We start from the raw sequence: 17,034 nt of genomic DNA, 5'->3' as shown, positions 1-17,034 counted from the left end.
ATGCACACACATCACAGACACAACACAGATACTCACAACGCAGAAGATACACACACAGACATGCCCTTCTCCCTGACCCACCCTGTGACCAAATGGCCGCCAAATCCGCCCTTTGCCCTTGGTCTCTGGATGGAGACTATCCTGTTGAGAAACCAACCAGCTTCCACCTGCTTCTCATCACGCCCGGGCCCAATCCCAGTGTCGGCCGCAGCAACCCCACATTCTAATAAATTATTCACCCATATCCTCCCCTAGTGAGTGAGATAAGGCGATACAAGGTGATCCAGAAAGGCTATACCTGGTTTCTGGTCCAGGACTCAGTCTGGTCACTGACTATGCCATCGATCTTCATCTAATCATGTAATGCCCTGGGTGCTCACCAGGTGCTAGACACTGAGTCGGGCACTTTCCAGAAGCCCCCAGACTTCCCAACACCCCATGCAGAGTAAGCGTTAATATTCCCATTTCATTGATGGGGGAAATTGAGGCTCACGGAAATCATCTGCTTGTCCAAAATTTCATAGCTGATGGAGAGGTCAGACTTGCCTATAGGTCTGGAGGCTCTGAACCCCCATTTTTTCCCCTCCTCTGGTGGGGGGGGGGGTGGTCCTTGCAGACCAAAACGCGACAGAGAAAGTTCCAACTCTCAGGCAGCTGATGGACTAGTTGAGAAGATACGCACGTAGGCAATTAAGAAAAAAAAGGAGAAGAAAATCCCAAGCCGGTGAGAGAAGCATTGAGTAAGAGGCCCAGGCAATAAATAACTAAGCAGAGCAAGGCACCAGGGATTCTGGAACATTCCACCTCCACATCAGGAAATGCAGCCCCTCTTGAGGAAAGCCCCAGGCAATGGCTTGGTCGTGAAGAACATTTAGGAGGTTCTTGTGGGAACAGGGACCCGGGGCCAAATGCGCTATCTCCACAACCTGAGGGACCAGCGGGGCCCAGACACTCCAGTTGGGACAACGAGGCTTTGCGCCACAGCCTGCAGTGTTTCTGGGCTCCTTCGAGCACGTGGGCACCCCGTAAATGCGATGTGGTGGTGGAACGGTTGGCCGAGGGAAGGGACGTCTTCATCCCAGCTGCTCTGTGGTCTCCCGGGGGTCATCTTCCTGTGGCGTCGGGAGCACAGCCCGACCCACAGATACTGGGATCACAGAGCTCCTCGTGGCTCAAGCCTAAGGCCCCAAGGTGGGCATCTTCAGCATACTCCACGGCGTCCAACCCCAGCTCGGAGGGCCTTCGTGTCTGTGGTATAACAAAATATCTATATCGGATCCCCAGTTCCTAGCACAGAGCCCCTCAAACTCTCGGAATTTCCTGAGAGACTGAGCATCTTTTGTTACTCAGAACGAGCCCGCACCTGGGTTCGAGCTCACGAGGTGACTCATGGTGGGGCCCTAGGTGGCTTCAGGATGGGGGCCGGTCCCCAGAGGAACCAGCCACGTGATGAGGGGGTTGGCACTTTCCGTTCAGAGATTGATTCAATCACTCCTGGCCAACGATGTCATCCATCGTGCCTGGGTGATGGAACTCGATAACAACGGGGCTCGGGGGCTTCCGGGCCGGCGGACGCAACGGTGTGCTGGGAGGGTGGTGCGCCCAGAGAGGGCCCGGGAGTTCTGCGCCCCTTCCCCCATCCTTGGCCCCATTCCGTTTGGCTGTTCCTGAGTGCATCCCTTCTGATAAAACCACAGGCATAATTACTCTCTTGAGTTGAAGGAGTCAGTCTAGTGAATCATAAACCTTGAGGGGGGTTTCGTGGGAACCTACGAACTTGTAGTCAGCAGGGTGGCAGAAGTGTGGGGAAGCCTGGGGAACCTGTTCGTAGCCGGCATCCGAAGTGGGGGGCAGTCCTGTGGCCCTTTCCCTTGAGGGGTCTGTGCTGGTGCCAGGTAATCAGTGTCAGAACCGAACCAAAGGGCTAGACTCCCAGCTGGTCTCAGAGAATCGGAGAATCAGTGTGGGAACAGCGTCTCTGGTGTCAGAAAGACAAACCAGGACAGTGTCCACCTCCTTTTCCCCAAAGATGTCCCCTCCACTGGGGCTGGCTTAGCTGCTGGCCCTTTCCAGAGGAGACTCCAGGATTTCCAGGACAGGCCCCTCACCGTCGGCACGGCTCCTCACAGCCCATGAAGCCGTCCTCTGTCTTGCCACATTCCACAGCCCCACAGCCCCAGGAGGTAGGTCTGAAACCCAGAAAGGCATTCCTTCTGCTCGACGTGCGTGTCTACTGATCTCCTCTGCCAGGTCGTAGAGGATCGGGACGTGGAAATATTTGTGCTGGAAGATTCTATCCCCTGCCCCCATTTTACAGATAAAGAGACTGAGGCCCTGTGAGGCTGTGACCTGCCCAAGGTCCACCCGGCTCAGCAGGGCGGAGCTCCCGCTCTGGAGGAAGCGGCCACCCGAGACACGGGTCTCTGCTGAGGCTTAAGGGCCTTGCCTCACGGCCTGCAGACGGCCGAAGAGGAAGTGAAACACGAAGTGAGCCACCTCTCCTCCTCCTCCCAGAACAGCCTTCCCCACACATGTTCGAGCCACAGAAACCTCTCGTTAAAGTTTTACAGTTAACCACTGAACATGCTACTTTGTCTCCATAATTTATACCTGACCCGGGCGTCTAGACATGACATCATGGGAAGGTGTGCCTCCTTCTGCGGCAAGTTTACAATAACCAGAGCTCAGGGTCGTTACACGGCCTTGCTCTGAGGCAGCCGGGAGCCCTGCTGAGGGGAGCGCGAGCCGCGGGCTTGCACACCACAAAGGCACCCCTCTCCAGCAGAAACGTTACTAGAACCCCATTTCCAGAGGAGAAGCCAACAGGTAAGGGACTTACGCGGGCGGAAACAGCCACGACTTTTGGCCTCACACCCACCCCAGGCTCTGTCCCTACCACCTGCCGTCCCCCAGATTCCACTCACAGCATCTCTGATGCTGATCGGCCGCCTCAAAGGGGAGTCTGACCCCAGCTTCAAATCCCCGAGAGAACCTTCGCAGGCAAGGTCACTCACCTTGGCCCTCGGGCCCGGGGCTCCTGATGCCCTCTGCCAGTCAGGGCTGCTCAGGCTCACCAGAAGCCAGGGACAGCCCACTTTTGTGGCCCCTCGTGCCCCCTGAACCTATGGGCCTAAGTCCTATGTGGTACTCACACCCTAGTCATGATCAAAAAAAAAAAAAAAAAAGTAGAGATAAACTATATCTTCTGCCTCTCTGTCTCTCTGTCTCTCTCTCTCTCTCTCTCTCTCTCTCTCTCTCACACACACACACACACACAACCAGGACAAAACCTCAGTCTTACAATTCATTTTGGTCCTAAGCATCCATATTCTAGAAAGGAAGACACCAAAATCAGTCAATGTGTGTTTCCAATACCATTGTGCTTAGCACTGGGCAAGTAAGGAGCAAATTAACAGTCACGAGAACCACGCGTTAAGGACCTACTGTGTGCCACGGACTGTCGTCACACCAGGTACTTGTTATTCACTTCATTTGATATACAACACGAGACAGTATACACTGTGCCCACTTCACAGAGGAGGACACTGAGGTTCAGACAGAGGAAGTGACTTGCCTACAGAACAGGTATGGGGAAGCGGGATTTCAACCCTTCGCCCGGGTTGAAGTCCGTGGTCTTTCCGCCGTCCTGGCAGGCAAGGGGTACAGAGAAGGATTCACCAGCCACGCCCGGATCCCAGTGCTGGGAGCTCTAGCTGGAAAATGGAGCCACCGCCAGCAAAACATGACAACGGGAAGGAGGAGGGTGGTCAGCTGGGCGGAAAGCCACCGCCCCTGTGTGGTGCCGCACGGTGCCCCTGCCCTGAGCCAGCTGGCCTGGCTCATGCTCGCGCTCTGGGAGGCCACGTGGGAGCCCTCGGGGAGGTGAGATTCCGGTCTCCGTTCTGCGTGTCCTGCGTGTAAATCCACCACACTCTGTCCACGGGTTTCCGGTTACATGGGAAGGGGCCTCAGGCCTCATGTTACCACCACGCACTTCTCCATACTCTGCACAGGATGTCAAGGGGCCGGTGTGCTGGCTGGCCGGGAAAGCTGGAGCTCTCCCCTCCCCTTCCACCAGCCCAGGGCCGAGGGGCTGCGACTCTGTTAAAGGCGGGGCGGTGGCGGGGGAGGGAAGAGAGAACATTCTGGGCTCCCAGTGGCCCCCAGGCTGGCTTTAGTCAGTCACGTGGCATTGGAAGGAAAATGTTTGAACGGAGCCCCGACGGCAAATCGGGTACAGACTGAAGCCCCGCGCCGGTCCGGGTATAGTTCACGCACCAGCGCTCCAGGTGGGGAGAACTGGGAAGGGATGGCAAGGTTGGAGGCCACAGGGGCCTGTCTGGTCTGGAAAAGGACTGGGGAAACTGAGTCCCTTGAGCAAGAGAGAGCAGAGACACTGTACGACGGGGGAGGGCACTCAGCAGACCTACACGCAGGCACGAGGCTCGGGGTGAGGCTCCGATGAGATACAGAAGCGGCTGAAAAAATGGAAGCACTCACCCAGGACATAAGGACCCAGGTACCTCTGGGTGGGGGCTGCGACCACAGCCTCTCTGGAGGCAGGGGGATCTGGGGAGACCCACCAGGCCATCCAGCCCCTGCCCACATTCCACTGTCAGCCTTGAGATGTCACCTCGGTGGTCGAGGGCTGGAGGCAAAGACTCAGCAAACCCTCTGCCACCTGCCTGGGAGGCTGGGGCTGGAAAAGCACCAGAAGCTACAGAATGAGGGTCTCCTGGGACTGAACCCCCTCGAGACCACCAGCACCCTCAGAATCACCACTGTATTAGCTCTGCAGGTAGAAACGCTCCTCTGTGTGTGTCTGGTCCCAGCGAAGCTCCCGATGCAAGGGGAGGGGACCAGAAATGCAGGGGATCTAGAATGTTCCATGGCATCCCCTGAGTCCCCTTTGCCCTCCTAATCCAAGCCACCCTTGGGGTCATCAGGCCCTGCCCTGCCATCCCAGGAGCCACCAGACCAGCCTCGTTGTTTCCAAGTTGGGGGGGGGGGGCAGATACAACGGGGGCAGATACAGCGCCAGGGAGGCGCTGCAGAAAGCGTGATGTCTCAAAACTGACGGGGACAGGATCTCCCCCACAGCCCTCAAGCTCCTCCGAGAGGCCCCCCCCCGACTTTTTGCTACCCCACTTTGGATGGTGAGAACGAACTGTCTGCTGTTCGGCTGGAACTTGCGTTCTCCTGTCCCCATCTACTTCTCCCCCCTGGACAATATAGCTACCACTTCCTGAGCAGGGAGGGCGCATTGTGCCTGTCTCCACCACACCCCTGCGAGGTAGCAGGCTTTGGCCTGTTTTGTAGGCATGAGAGCTAACGCTCAATGTTCAAGCAACTTTCCAAGGGTCACCTGAAGCCGAAAGGAAGCAAAGGAATCGGGATTTGAACTCAGTTCTGCCCATCTACTGGATCACGAATTCTGCGACCTGTCATATGGAGGACAATACAAGGTACAGTCAAGTAGCAGCTAAGACCCTCACTGTGGAGGCTATGCCGGCCAGGCAGCCTCAGGGGTCAAGACTCAGGGTTTACCCTTAGCTGCTTCCAGGAAGCTTTGGGCTGGCAGCTCGCCTCTGTCAGCCCTTTCGGGAGGAACTGCCTCAGTGAAGACAGTGTCCTCACCCAAGGTCATGACCCTTTCTGGGCAGCCACATCCAATTGTCAGCTGACTCAAGGCTATGAAGGCCCAACCACTTGGCCCTCGACTCTTCCTCTGGAACAAGGGTCATCCCACCTCAGAGCTCCCATGGGGTGGGCTGGGGCCTTCACTGCGGCCCCAAATCTCATGCTGTTCCATCCACCCTGTTTCCCTTCCCATAACAGGTCTTGACCCTCAACGTACCCCTAGTAGACCTCCTCCCACACGTCTGCCTTCCAGAGCCTGTGTCCTGGGGAACCCAAACCTTGACAGCTCTCTGGCATCCCCGGTTTCTCTATTCACATGATTTTGGCCACGTGGCCTGACTTGATCTCCTCAGGCCACGATGGGTGGGAGTGGGAGCTTTTCCCCACAAGCTCCCTTTCTAGAAAACACTGAGCTTAGGATCAGAATAGGAGCAGGCGTTCGCCCGGAAATGCCTGGTCCAATGAGCCCACTTCTGGCTTGTTGGTTGTGGGCTGTCCTTGACCTCCGAGAGGCTTGGACCCCTCTTTTCGGAAAAGGACTCCATTAAGGTCGTGGGTCTCAGAAGAATCTCAGAAAACTCACGAGCTTTGCAATCATCTCCTGAGGCACCACTCTGGCTCCTGCCGCCCCCTGTGAAATGCCCATGGGCGAAGAAGAAGCCGCCAAGGTAAGTGCTGAGAGCCCTCTGGATGTGCAGACAGCCCGGCAGCCGAATGACGCGCCTGTGACCTGGGCCAGTCCTCGTGCAAGCGCCTTCCAGAAAAAGAAGAGGCAGGTGACATCTGTGGATATTTACAGCCCCACACAGCACGATGGGAGGTGCGGAAAGACGCTTGTCTGGCAACAAAAACCCATCCCGACGGCTGGAACCACTCCAGGCTGGGACGGCGTGTCAGAGAGCCCAGAATCTCACCGGAGAGGCCGCGCTGTCTGCTGAAGCTGAGAACAAGTGTGGATGTTGAACGGAACAGGCCCTCAGCTCGTCCTCCCAACCAGGCTAAAGTTTACCAAAGATGCCGGGACGAGGCAGGTGTTAGAAGCGACTGAGGGGTCAGGCCCCGTGGAATGTTCTCTCCAGCTCAGCCAGCAATGGCCATGGCACCTTCCTTTTCCTCTCACTCGGCTTCCATCTCTCCCGTGGGCTCCAGCAGGGCCTGGCATAAAAATCAACATTTCCCTAAGCCTCAGTTACTCACTCACCTATACCATGGGGACAATGGTACATCCACCGGCTGAACCTTACATCTCACACACATGATCTTCCAAAAAGCTTGGCCAAGAAAGGAAGCTCAAGACCGGGTGGTGACTGAAGGATGATGCAGACTCAACGAGATTGTTTTCTTAAAGATAAGACACGCCTGATGTGTTCATGTGCTGATGGGGAAGGAACCCGTGGGTGAGAGAGACGGACCATCCGAGAGAGAGACAGAGAGAGGCTCCCAGCGGAGTGGAGTCCTGAGAGAGTGAGCCAAGTTGGATCCAGAGGGCCAGGCCTTGAGCTTGAGGAAGACCCCTCCCTAATGCTTACCTTCCATGAGTCCCACCACAAATCAAACACACCTTAGCCAAGCCCTCATTTCACAGCACTGGGGTTATTTGCCTACTCCTCTGGCCCCTGCACACACACACACTCCTGGGAGCTCCCCAAGAACCCTTTCCAGCAGTGTGACCCAAGCATCTAGTACGCGGTACCTGGAACCTTCCACGTCCTCAGCTAATTTGAACACACGGCCCTACCTGCTTGCCCCTCCCTTCAATGACAGCCATGGCTGGCGAGTCTCGGAAACACCATCAGATGCACTGAGAATCGTTTCCCTAAAATGCTGAGCTCTGCAGACCGGCCAGGAGGCAGCAGCCTCGTCCCAAGAGAACGCCTCCCGGCTTTGAACGCTCAGCCATTCAAAACACAAACACGCTCACACACAGAGCTCAAGCCAGGGGTGAAATGTCAGCACCACCTTGGACTCAAATCAATCAGCTCAACGCTCGCATGCACTTGCTAAGGCACCTCGTCCCGGGCCTGCCCTTGCCCGTATGGAAGCGCAGGGACTTCATTTCCTGTCCTGGCTAGGATTCCAGCTGAAACAAACAAAGCAAAACAAAAGGGAAAACTCCCCCTGCTTGCGTTAAACGTATCTCCTGATGGTCAAGTCTATCAACTTTGTGGCAAACCTCCTCCACGACACCGCGTAAGATCTGGGCCCGAAAACGCCGGGAACCGGGCCGCTTAGGTATTTCGGAAAGAAGCCGCCCAAGAGTCCTGCTGACCTTGACCTGTTCCTTGGCGCTGGGAAAACTCTGAGTAGGATTTCCCAAGACCTCAAAGGTCCCGGTGGCTTACAGTGAAGAGCACTTCTGCAGGAACGGAAGACTCAGGTTCCAGTTCTGCGTCAGCCACTTCTCAGCTGGATGACCTTGGCCAAGACTCTTCACATCTCTGAGCCTCAGCTTCTGCATCTGTCGCAGTCTGTGTGGGCCGCTACAACCAAGTGCCATATACCAGGGGGCTCATAAACGACAAGCATTTGCCTCTCGCTGTGCCGGAGGCTGGGAAGTCCAGTATCAAGGTGTCGGCAGATCTGGGGTTTAGTGAGGGCTAGCTTCCTGGTTCGGTGCCTCCTCACGTGGTAGAAGGGGGAAGAATATTCTCTGCGGCCTCTTTTATGACCTAATCACCCCCAAAGGCCTCCTCTTAACACTATCACATTGGGGAATAGGTTTCAACATACAAATTTGGGAGGGGAGACACCTACATTGTCTATATCAGCATCTATACCATAGAAAAATAGAACAGCATGACTGAAAGCCCTTTCTAAAGTATGAAGTACCAGGGCACCTGGGTGGCTCAGTTGGTTAAGTGTCCGACTCTTGGTTTCAGCTCAGGTCATGATCTCATGGTTCATGGGTTTGAGGCCCACATCGGGCTCTATGCTGACAGCTCAGAGCCTGGAGCCTGCTTCGGATTCTGTGTCTCCCTCTCTGTCTGCCCCTCCTCCACTCACGCTCTGTCTCTCTCTGTCTCAAAAATAAATAAACATTAAAAAACTAAATAAATCAAAATTAATAAAAAATAAAAAAATCAAGTGTAGGGGTGCCTGGGTGGCTCAGTCAGTTAAGTGTCCAACTTTGGCTCAGGTCATGATCTCACAGCTCGTGAGTTTGAGCCCCACATCGGGCTCTGTGCTGACAGCTCGGAGCCTGGAGCCTGCTTCGGATTCTGTGTCTCCCTCCCTCTCTGAACCTCCCCTGCTCGTGCTTTGTCTCTCTCTGTCTCAACAATAAATAAACATTAAAAACAAAAACCGTGAAGTACCATTTCAAAGGTGAGAAATAATGATGTGATGATATGATGTTGACAAAGGTGATGAAGTCACCTCTGCTTCCAGCCAATTGAGCTAAGTGGAGGGATATCTCCTGGCGGAATGTAGGTTAAGGAACTACTTTTTAAATTAAATCTGGGGGTAAAGTAATGGTACTGTATCCCGTGCTTAATGCTGACTCCTTTGATCATGTCCCAGATCATGTCCAGGTGCAGAATCAGTCAACAGCCCTGCCAGAATCCCAACTAAAGGGCAGGCACTATGCTGGCCACCACAAGGAGACACAGATGGTGAAAATACTTTCTGCCCCCACACCCAGAATCTCTCAAGTCTGTCCGCAACAGTGTAATCAGCAACCTTTCCAGGGGCTAATTTGGCAGTATGATTCAAAGCCTTGACCTATGCCCCTCATGTATACCCAACAGTTCTGCACAGGGATTGATCCTAAAGAAATTATTAAAGGTGTTGACGCAGATTTAACTGCAAAGATGGTCACAAAGTGTCTGTTCTGTTTCTGGTGGAGGAGCTTGTATCAGACTAACTATAGGTAAAGATTACAGGGTCTCGGGGTGCCTGGGGGGCTCAGTCGGTTGAGCGTCTGACTCGGCTCAGGTCATGATTTCACGGTCCGTGGGTTCGAGACCTGAGTCGGGCTCTGTGCTAATGGCTCAGAGCCTGGAGCCTGCTTCAGATCCTGTGTCTCCCTCTCTCTCTCTCTGCCCCTCCTCTGCTCACGCTCTGTCTCTCTCAAAAATAAATGAACATTTAAAAAAAGATCATAAAGTCTAGATAATTTTTTAAACAATTATTTGAAAACCCTAGAGAGCAACAAAAGTCCAGCAGAAACTGAAGGAAGTCAACCGTTGCAAAAAAGAAAACAGAACTTGCTACGTTACATGGCTTTTCCCCCCGAGGGAAAGATTCAGTTCAGGCGGTGTAGGGCGGCCGGAACCTAAGTCAAAACCTGCAGTTGTTTAGGCTTAAGGCTGCCAGAGGACGTGGAAAGTGAAGGAAGAAATCTAATAAGAAACAAGCTAATAGAGCAGAGAGCCCCAAACTCTGTGTACGAACTCCCCTGAAGTCCTTGGCTGACCCCTGAATTGTGCATGTGTGTGTAGGGGAGATTCCAAGGAGCTGAGCAGAAAGCAACAGTGGGAAGGTTACAAAAGCTGAGCAGAGATATCAGCCTCTGCCCAAGAGAAGGGCGATGATTTAGCGCTTGTGTCTCTCCGCATTTGGAGCTCGAGTATCTCCACCTAGGGCTTGCCTTTGAAACCACAGAAAGGCCAAACCTGAGGAGTAAAAACTATATTCCAGGTCTAAGGGATTTACATACCCACCCAATGAAGTGTAAAAACCGAGGCCTCACAAATTTAAAGTAATGTCACTGCTTGCTAGAACAAAAATCAACATTCTTCAAGGAAACTGGAATCACTACCACATATCATTCCAACTGTCCAATATATAAGCAAAAGTTATTAACACGGAAAGAATGACAGGGGCAGTTGTGACCCAAGTCCAAGGGAAAGGGTCAATATAAACAAATCCTAAAATGACCCAGATTTGGAAATAGAAGACAAATGACTTCAAAAGTAGTTATTATATAGAAATTCTATTTTATAAAATAAATTATGATCATAATAAGTGAATAGATGGAGAAATCTTATCAGGGGACTATAAACCACACAGACACAGAAATGGACATTCTAGAACTGAAAAAGACAGTGTCTGAAATGGACTGAACAGAAGATTGCGGACATCAGAAGAGTCGATGAACATGAGAACAGATCAGTAGAAACTATCTAGACTGGGGGTGTCTGGGTGGCTCAGTCTGTTGAGCATCCAACACTTGATTTTGGCTCAGGTCATGATCTCACATTTGTGGAACTGAACCCTGCACTGGATTAAGATTCTCTTAGGATTCTCTCTCTCCCTCTCCCTCTCCCTCTATGCCTCCAATGTTTGTACGTGTTCTCTCTTTCTCTCAAATAAATAAATAAATAAATAAATAAAATAAGAAAAAGAAAAAAGAAATTATCTAGACTGAAGAAGAGGGAAAAAACAAAGTCTCAGTGACAATATCAAGAAATCTAACATCTGAGAAATCCCCAGAGGAGAAGAGAAAATGGGGGAAAAAATACTTCAAAAAATAATGAACAAAATTTTCCTGATTTGGTTAAAACAACACACACACACACACACACACACACACACACACAACTCATTGGCTTATGGATCCAAGATGCTCAAAGAAGCCCAAACAGAATTAAGAAAATCTTACCTGATAACATCATAGTCAGACTGCTAAAAGACAAGGATAAAGAAAAATCTTACAAACAACCAGAGGGGGGAAAAAGACACATTCCAGAAAAGAAACAACAAAATGAATACAACAGATGTCTCACCAGAAACAATGGATGCCAAACGACAATGGAATAACCAGTCTGTTTAAAGCACTGAAAGAAAAAAATCATCGACCCAGAATTATGAACTCAATGAAAATATTATTCAACCACTGAAGGATTGGAGATGACGTGAAGAAATTGTAACCCTTGTACAACGGAATGGGAACATAAAATGGGATAGCCACTATGAAAAAAGTTTTGCCACTCCTAGCAAGTTTAACACAGAATTACCATATGACTCAGAAATACCAATCCTAATATATATCAAAAAGAATCGAAAACAGGTGTTCAAACAGAACTTGTACATGAATGTTCACAGCAGCCTTATTCACAACAGCCAAAAGGTGGAAACAGCCCAAATGTCCGTCAACTGACGAATGAATAAACAAAATGTGGTCTATCCATATAATGGAATATTATTCATTATTTGGATATAGCCCACAATTTGGATGAAGCTTCAAAGCATTATGCTAAGTAAAAGAAGTCAGACTCAAAAGGCCACATATTGCATGATTCTATTTATATGAAATATCCAGAACAGGGAAATCAATAGAGACAGAAGGCAGATTTGCGGTTGCCAAGGGCTAAAGGAAGAGGGGAATGACGAATGACTGCTTAAGAGGTATAGGGTTTCCCTTTGGAGGGATAAAAAAGTTCCGGAACTAGATAGTGGTGATGGTTGTAAAACCCTGTGAACATACATAAAATCACTGAATTAATTATATTCTTTAAAATGGCTAAAATGGTAAATTTTATGTTATGTGTATTTTGCCAGTCAATTAAGTCACTGATTATTAAAAATAAATTAAGGCAAAATAGGTATCGAAAAAATATATTTAAGTAGAGAGAATTCACGACAAGCAGACCTGCAATACAAGAAATACTGAAAGAACTTCCTGGGGCTGAGGAAAAGGGATACTAGATGGAACCTCAGAGCTCTAGGAGAAACAAAGATCACTAGAAATGATAACTTAGGATAAACAGAAGATTTTTTTCCTCCCTTCACCTGTTAAAAAGATAACCTGTTATGGGCATCTGGGGGGGCTCAGTCGGTTAAGCGTCTGACTTCAGCTCACGTCACGATCTCACGGTTCGTGAGTTCGAGTCCCGCGTCGGGCTCTGTGCTGACAGCTCAGAGCCTGGAGCCTGCTTCAGATTCTGTGTCTCCCTCTCTCTCTGCTCCTCCATCCCCCCTCTCCCCTAAATAAATAAACATTAAAAAAAAACAAACAGAACACCTGGATAGCTCTATGTCTATTAAAGAAAACAAATGTGTTATCAAAACCTTCCCTACAAAGAAACATACAGGTCCACATGTAATGTAAATGTTGAATTCTATTCACCTTTTAAGGAAAAAGTAGTATCAGCTTCACAAGAAAATGCTTTTAGAAAATACAGGAGGAGGGGAAATGTCCCAATTCTTTTTGCGAGAACAGCATAATCCTCATAACCAAAACACTGACAGACATTATAAGGAAAGAAAATTACAGAGAAATATCAAATACAGGAATATAAAAATGAATAGTGCATCCAAATATGGTTGATCCCAGTAATAATAACATTATTCCCAAGAACAAAGGGTTGATTTAGTATTCCAAGTCAATGTAATTTGCCACATTAACAAAATAAAGGAATTTAAAAAATGATCACCCCAGTGTAGATGAAGAAAAAGCATTTGACAAGATTCAGCACCTCTTCCTGATGAACAGTCTCAACAAAGTAAGACTAAAAGTGACTATTCTCATCTGGTACACGGCATATATGAAAAAATCTACTGTGGACAGCATACTTCATACTGAAATGGAGAACTTACCCCACCGTGATCAGAAACAAGGCAACTATATCTGTTCTCACCACTTCTGTTTAACATCTTACCAGAAGTTCTAGCCAGTCCAATAAAGCAAGAAAAATAAAACAAAATGCATTAATATTTGAAAGGAAGAAGCAAACATATCTTTATCCACAAAGGACATAATAGATTACACAGAAAACCCAAAGAAATCCATAAATAAGCTATAGAACTAATAAATGAATTTAGCCTGGTTTTTAGATACCAAGTCAATATTAAAAATCAAATATATTTCTATATATTAGCAGGAAAACAATTACAAAATGAAAATTTAAACAGCAATCCCATTTTTCTTTAGAAGAAAGACAGTGTGAGCAAGGCAGAGGGGCACAGGAAAAAGAGAGAGAATCTTAAGCAGGCCCCATGCTCAGTGTGGAGCCCAATGCATGACCTGAGCCAAAAAGAGTTGGACATTACACCAAGTGAGCCACTCAGCTGCCCCTAAAGCAATCCCATTTTTTTTTAAAAAGCACAAAAAATACAAAATACTTAGAGATAAACTTAATAAGCAACAAGCAATACCTCTACTCTACAAGCTGAAAATTAAAGACCTAAATAAATGAAAAGCTATACCATGTTCATGAATGAGGAGACTCATTATTAAGGTACCCCTTCTCCCCAAACTGGTCTATAAATTCATCACAATCCTACTCCCCATCACAACAAACACTTTTTTTTTTGTAGATATTGGTAAGTTGTGTGAAGTTTTTATGGAGATGCAAAGGAACTAGAGTGGTCAAAGCAGTCTTTAAAAAGAAGAAATTACAACTATGTTCCATTTCATTCCCACTACAACAGCTACAATCAAAAAAGACTAACACATCAAATATTGGCAAGAATGTGGAGCAACTGGACCACGCTTTGCTTATGGGACTGTAAAATATTAAAACCTCTTTGGAAAACCATTTGGCTATTTCTTAGGAAGTTAAACAACCTAATTAAAAATGAGCAAAAGTCCTGAACAGACAGTTCACAGAAGAAACTATAAGAATGGCTGGTAAGTATGTCAGATAGACATACAAAAAGATGCTCAACATCCTTAGTCAACAGAGAAGTGCAAACTACAATCACAACAAGAGACCATTTCAGACGCATTAGAATGGCTAAAATTAAAAAGGCTGACAGCACCAAAAGTTGGCAACAATGTGGAGCAACCGGAACTGGTGGGAAACAGTTCGGCTCTTTCCTATAAAGCTAAATGTACAACATCACTTTGCAATTCCACTTGCAGGGATTTACCCAAGGGAAATAAAGACATATATCCACAGAAAGATATTACAAGAATGTTCACAGAAGTGTTATTCTTAAAGCCAAAAACTAGAAACAACCCAAAGATCTATCCACAGGACAATACATAAATAAAATTGTGGTTATTTATACAGTAGGATAATACCCAGCAATAAAAATGAATTAACTGATACACATATCACAATATGAATAAATCTCAAAAAACATTATAATAATTGAAAGAAACCACACACAAGAGAATATATTATATGCTTCCATGTATATGAAGTTCAAGAATACGTACTTGAATAACTGATCTATGGTGACAGAAATCAGCACAGTGGCTGCTAAGGGGTGGGAACTTTCCAGGAGGTGATGGAAATGTGTGCATGTATCAAACTCATCAAAGCATACACTTAAAGAGTGGTGCATTTCAGGGGCGCCTGGGTGGCTCAGTTGGTTACGAATCCAACTTTGGCTCAGGTCATGATCTCACGGTTTGTGAGATCGAGGCCCACGTCGGGCTCTGCACTGACAGCGTGGAGCCTGCTTGGGATTCTCTCTCCCTCTCTCTGTCCCCCACCCGCTCATGCTCATTCTCGCTCTTTCTCACTCAAAATAAATAAAAATAAAATTAAAAAAAAAAAGAGTGGTGCTTTCCAGAGTATGTAAATTTTATCTCAGAAAAAAAAAAGATGTTTACAGTAATGTTAGCAATAATTTAAAACTTGGGAGCAACTTCAATATCTTGTAGTAGGGGTTCAGTTAATAAAGTATATACCCAAATTTTACAGCCACTAATAATACTGCTGCAGAAAGCTATCTATCGACACGGATAAACATTCATGGTAACTTATGTGAAAAAGAAAGTCATCGAAAGCGTCCAACTGACATGAAAGCACAGGAAAAAAGGTCTGAAGGCTTTTCACCAAAGTGAGGTTCAAGGTTACCTTGAGAGGCGTGATTCTGGGTATTTTTATCTTGTCTACACCGAACGTGCGCTTGCTTTTGTAATAAGGAAAAAAACATTTCTAGATATATACCTATTATAGTTACAGACACTTAGACATGTCTAATTCTCCTTAGCTGTGTTCTCTAAAGTCACCATGGTTCTGAATTAGCAAATGTTGAACCATTGCTCCTATAGGGCAAATACGGGGTTAGGTCTCTCCCAGCGTCTGGTCTCCACACTTTGGTCAACTTGTTTTACATGTGCTGGGAGAACTTAACGGCTGTCTGCACCTCACCCGGCAGCTCTGGGTGTGACCCCTCCTGGTCCCTGTCCCATGGGTGTCCTCCGTTTGAGGATCTGAATCTATGCCTTTCGCTGTAATAAACCACAAGCTGTGAAGGCAAGAGCTCTTCGGCTCTGTGAGTTCTCCCAGTGGATTATCAGACCTAAGGGTGGTCTGGACCCCCTCCCCCGTCGCACCTATATCACTTTCTCGAATCCCCTTTTGAATCCCTTTTGCTGTTCTGCTGGTTACCTTAATGAGTTCTGTCACACACATGCTCGTGTTCTATCTGCGTGAGATTGCGAACTCAGACATTCTGAGGCTTACGCTTCGTTTACTAGTTCATCCCTTTAATAAGGAGAACACAAAAAGAGATGAAAAACGTGCATGCTTAGGCAGTGCGGTGGTTTCCAGGAGAGGGAGGAAGGAGCCCTATTCGGGCTCAGTTACCCTTAGAAGAAACACACAGTCTGCAAGGTGGCGAGAGGCAGTTGGGGGAGGCAGACATGAAAACACACGGTTACAGTCAGCTAAGGCAACGATGGGGGCCAGGGAGCATCGGGGGCTCTGGGAGTTTAGAGAAGAGCCCGAAGCATTCCCAATGCTGAGCAGAGGCCTCTAAAGATGAGCAGAGAGAGGGGCCCTTCTCTGTATGAGTCCAACGTTGTTTGTTTTATTGGTCACTGAAAACTCAGTTAGTTACTTCAGGGTAAATCAATCACGTCCCTCAAAACCTCTGCCTGCCCAGCTCCTTGCAGAATCCAGACAGCATGACTGCTCTGTTCAGTGGGAGGGACCAGGTGTCTCTCCCCATGGCCGTGGCATTGACAGGAGAAGTAAATCCAGATCCTGGCTCTGAGGGCCTCCGACTCAACCAGGCACCTGATATGAACCGTGGTCTTTCACATCAAGTATGTGCGGTCCAGCCACCCCCAATTTCACCTCGGGGAGCCTGGCCTCCCCCCACCCCTCGGCCCCCTCCTGCTCCTCTCCAAGGAAAGACCCACCGCAGCTCTATGCCCCACCCCCAAGTGTGGGCCAGCTCCCCTCCCAGGATCAGGTGCCTTGTAAGTCAGGAAGGGCGGTACCACTGGACCCTTTTTGCCTCCCGGCCCCCTCCCGCAGCTCCGCTTTGGGCCACGGGCCCCCTGAAGCATCGTCATCATTATTACTCCTGCTACTTCTGTTACGTTATTATTTACAACCCAAAGAATTTTAGGCAGTTTACAGTGAGAGCATGTTCCTAACATATTATAACTGATCGTAACTTCATTATCACCTAACTTATAAAAGCATATATGTAAAACAAAAAATCAGTAAGCTGGATGATAAAAAAAAAAATGACAGAAAATAATTT

General features: G+C 48.5%; 1 protein-coding gene across 2 annotated transcripts in view; it reads right to left on the bottom strand.

The window, feature by feature from the left end:
- Positions 1-17,034, bottom strand: part of COL26A1 (collagen type XXVI alpha 1 chain) — a 164,298-nt gene that overhangs the window by 73,437 nt on the left and 73,827 nt on the right. The gene's annotated exons all lie outside the window — the stretch shown is intronic.

This window comes from Prionailurus bengalensis, chromosome E3, assembly GCF_016509475.1.
Source record: "Prionailurus bengalensis isolate Pbe53 chromosome E3, Fcat_Pben_1.1_paternal_pri, whole genome shotgun sequence".
NCBI lineage: Eukaryota > Metazoa > Chordata > Mammalia > Carnivora > Felidae > Prionailurus > Prionailurus bengalensis.
Note: the sequence above shows the minus strand (reverse complement) of the source record. Positions and strands in the feature narration are given on the sequence as shown.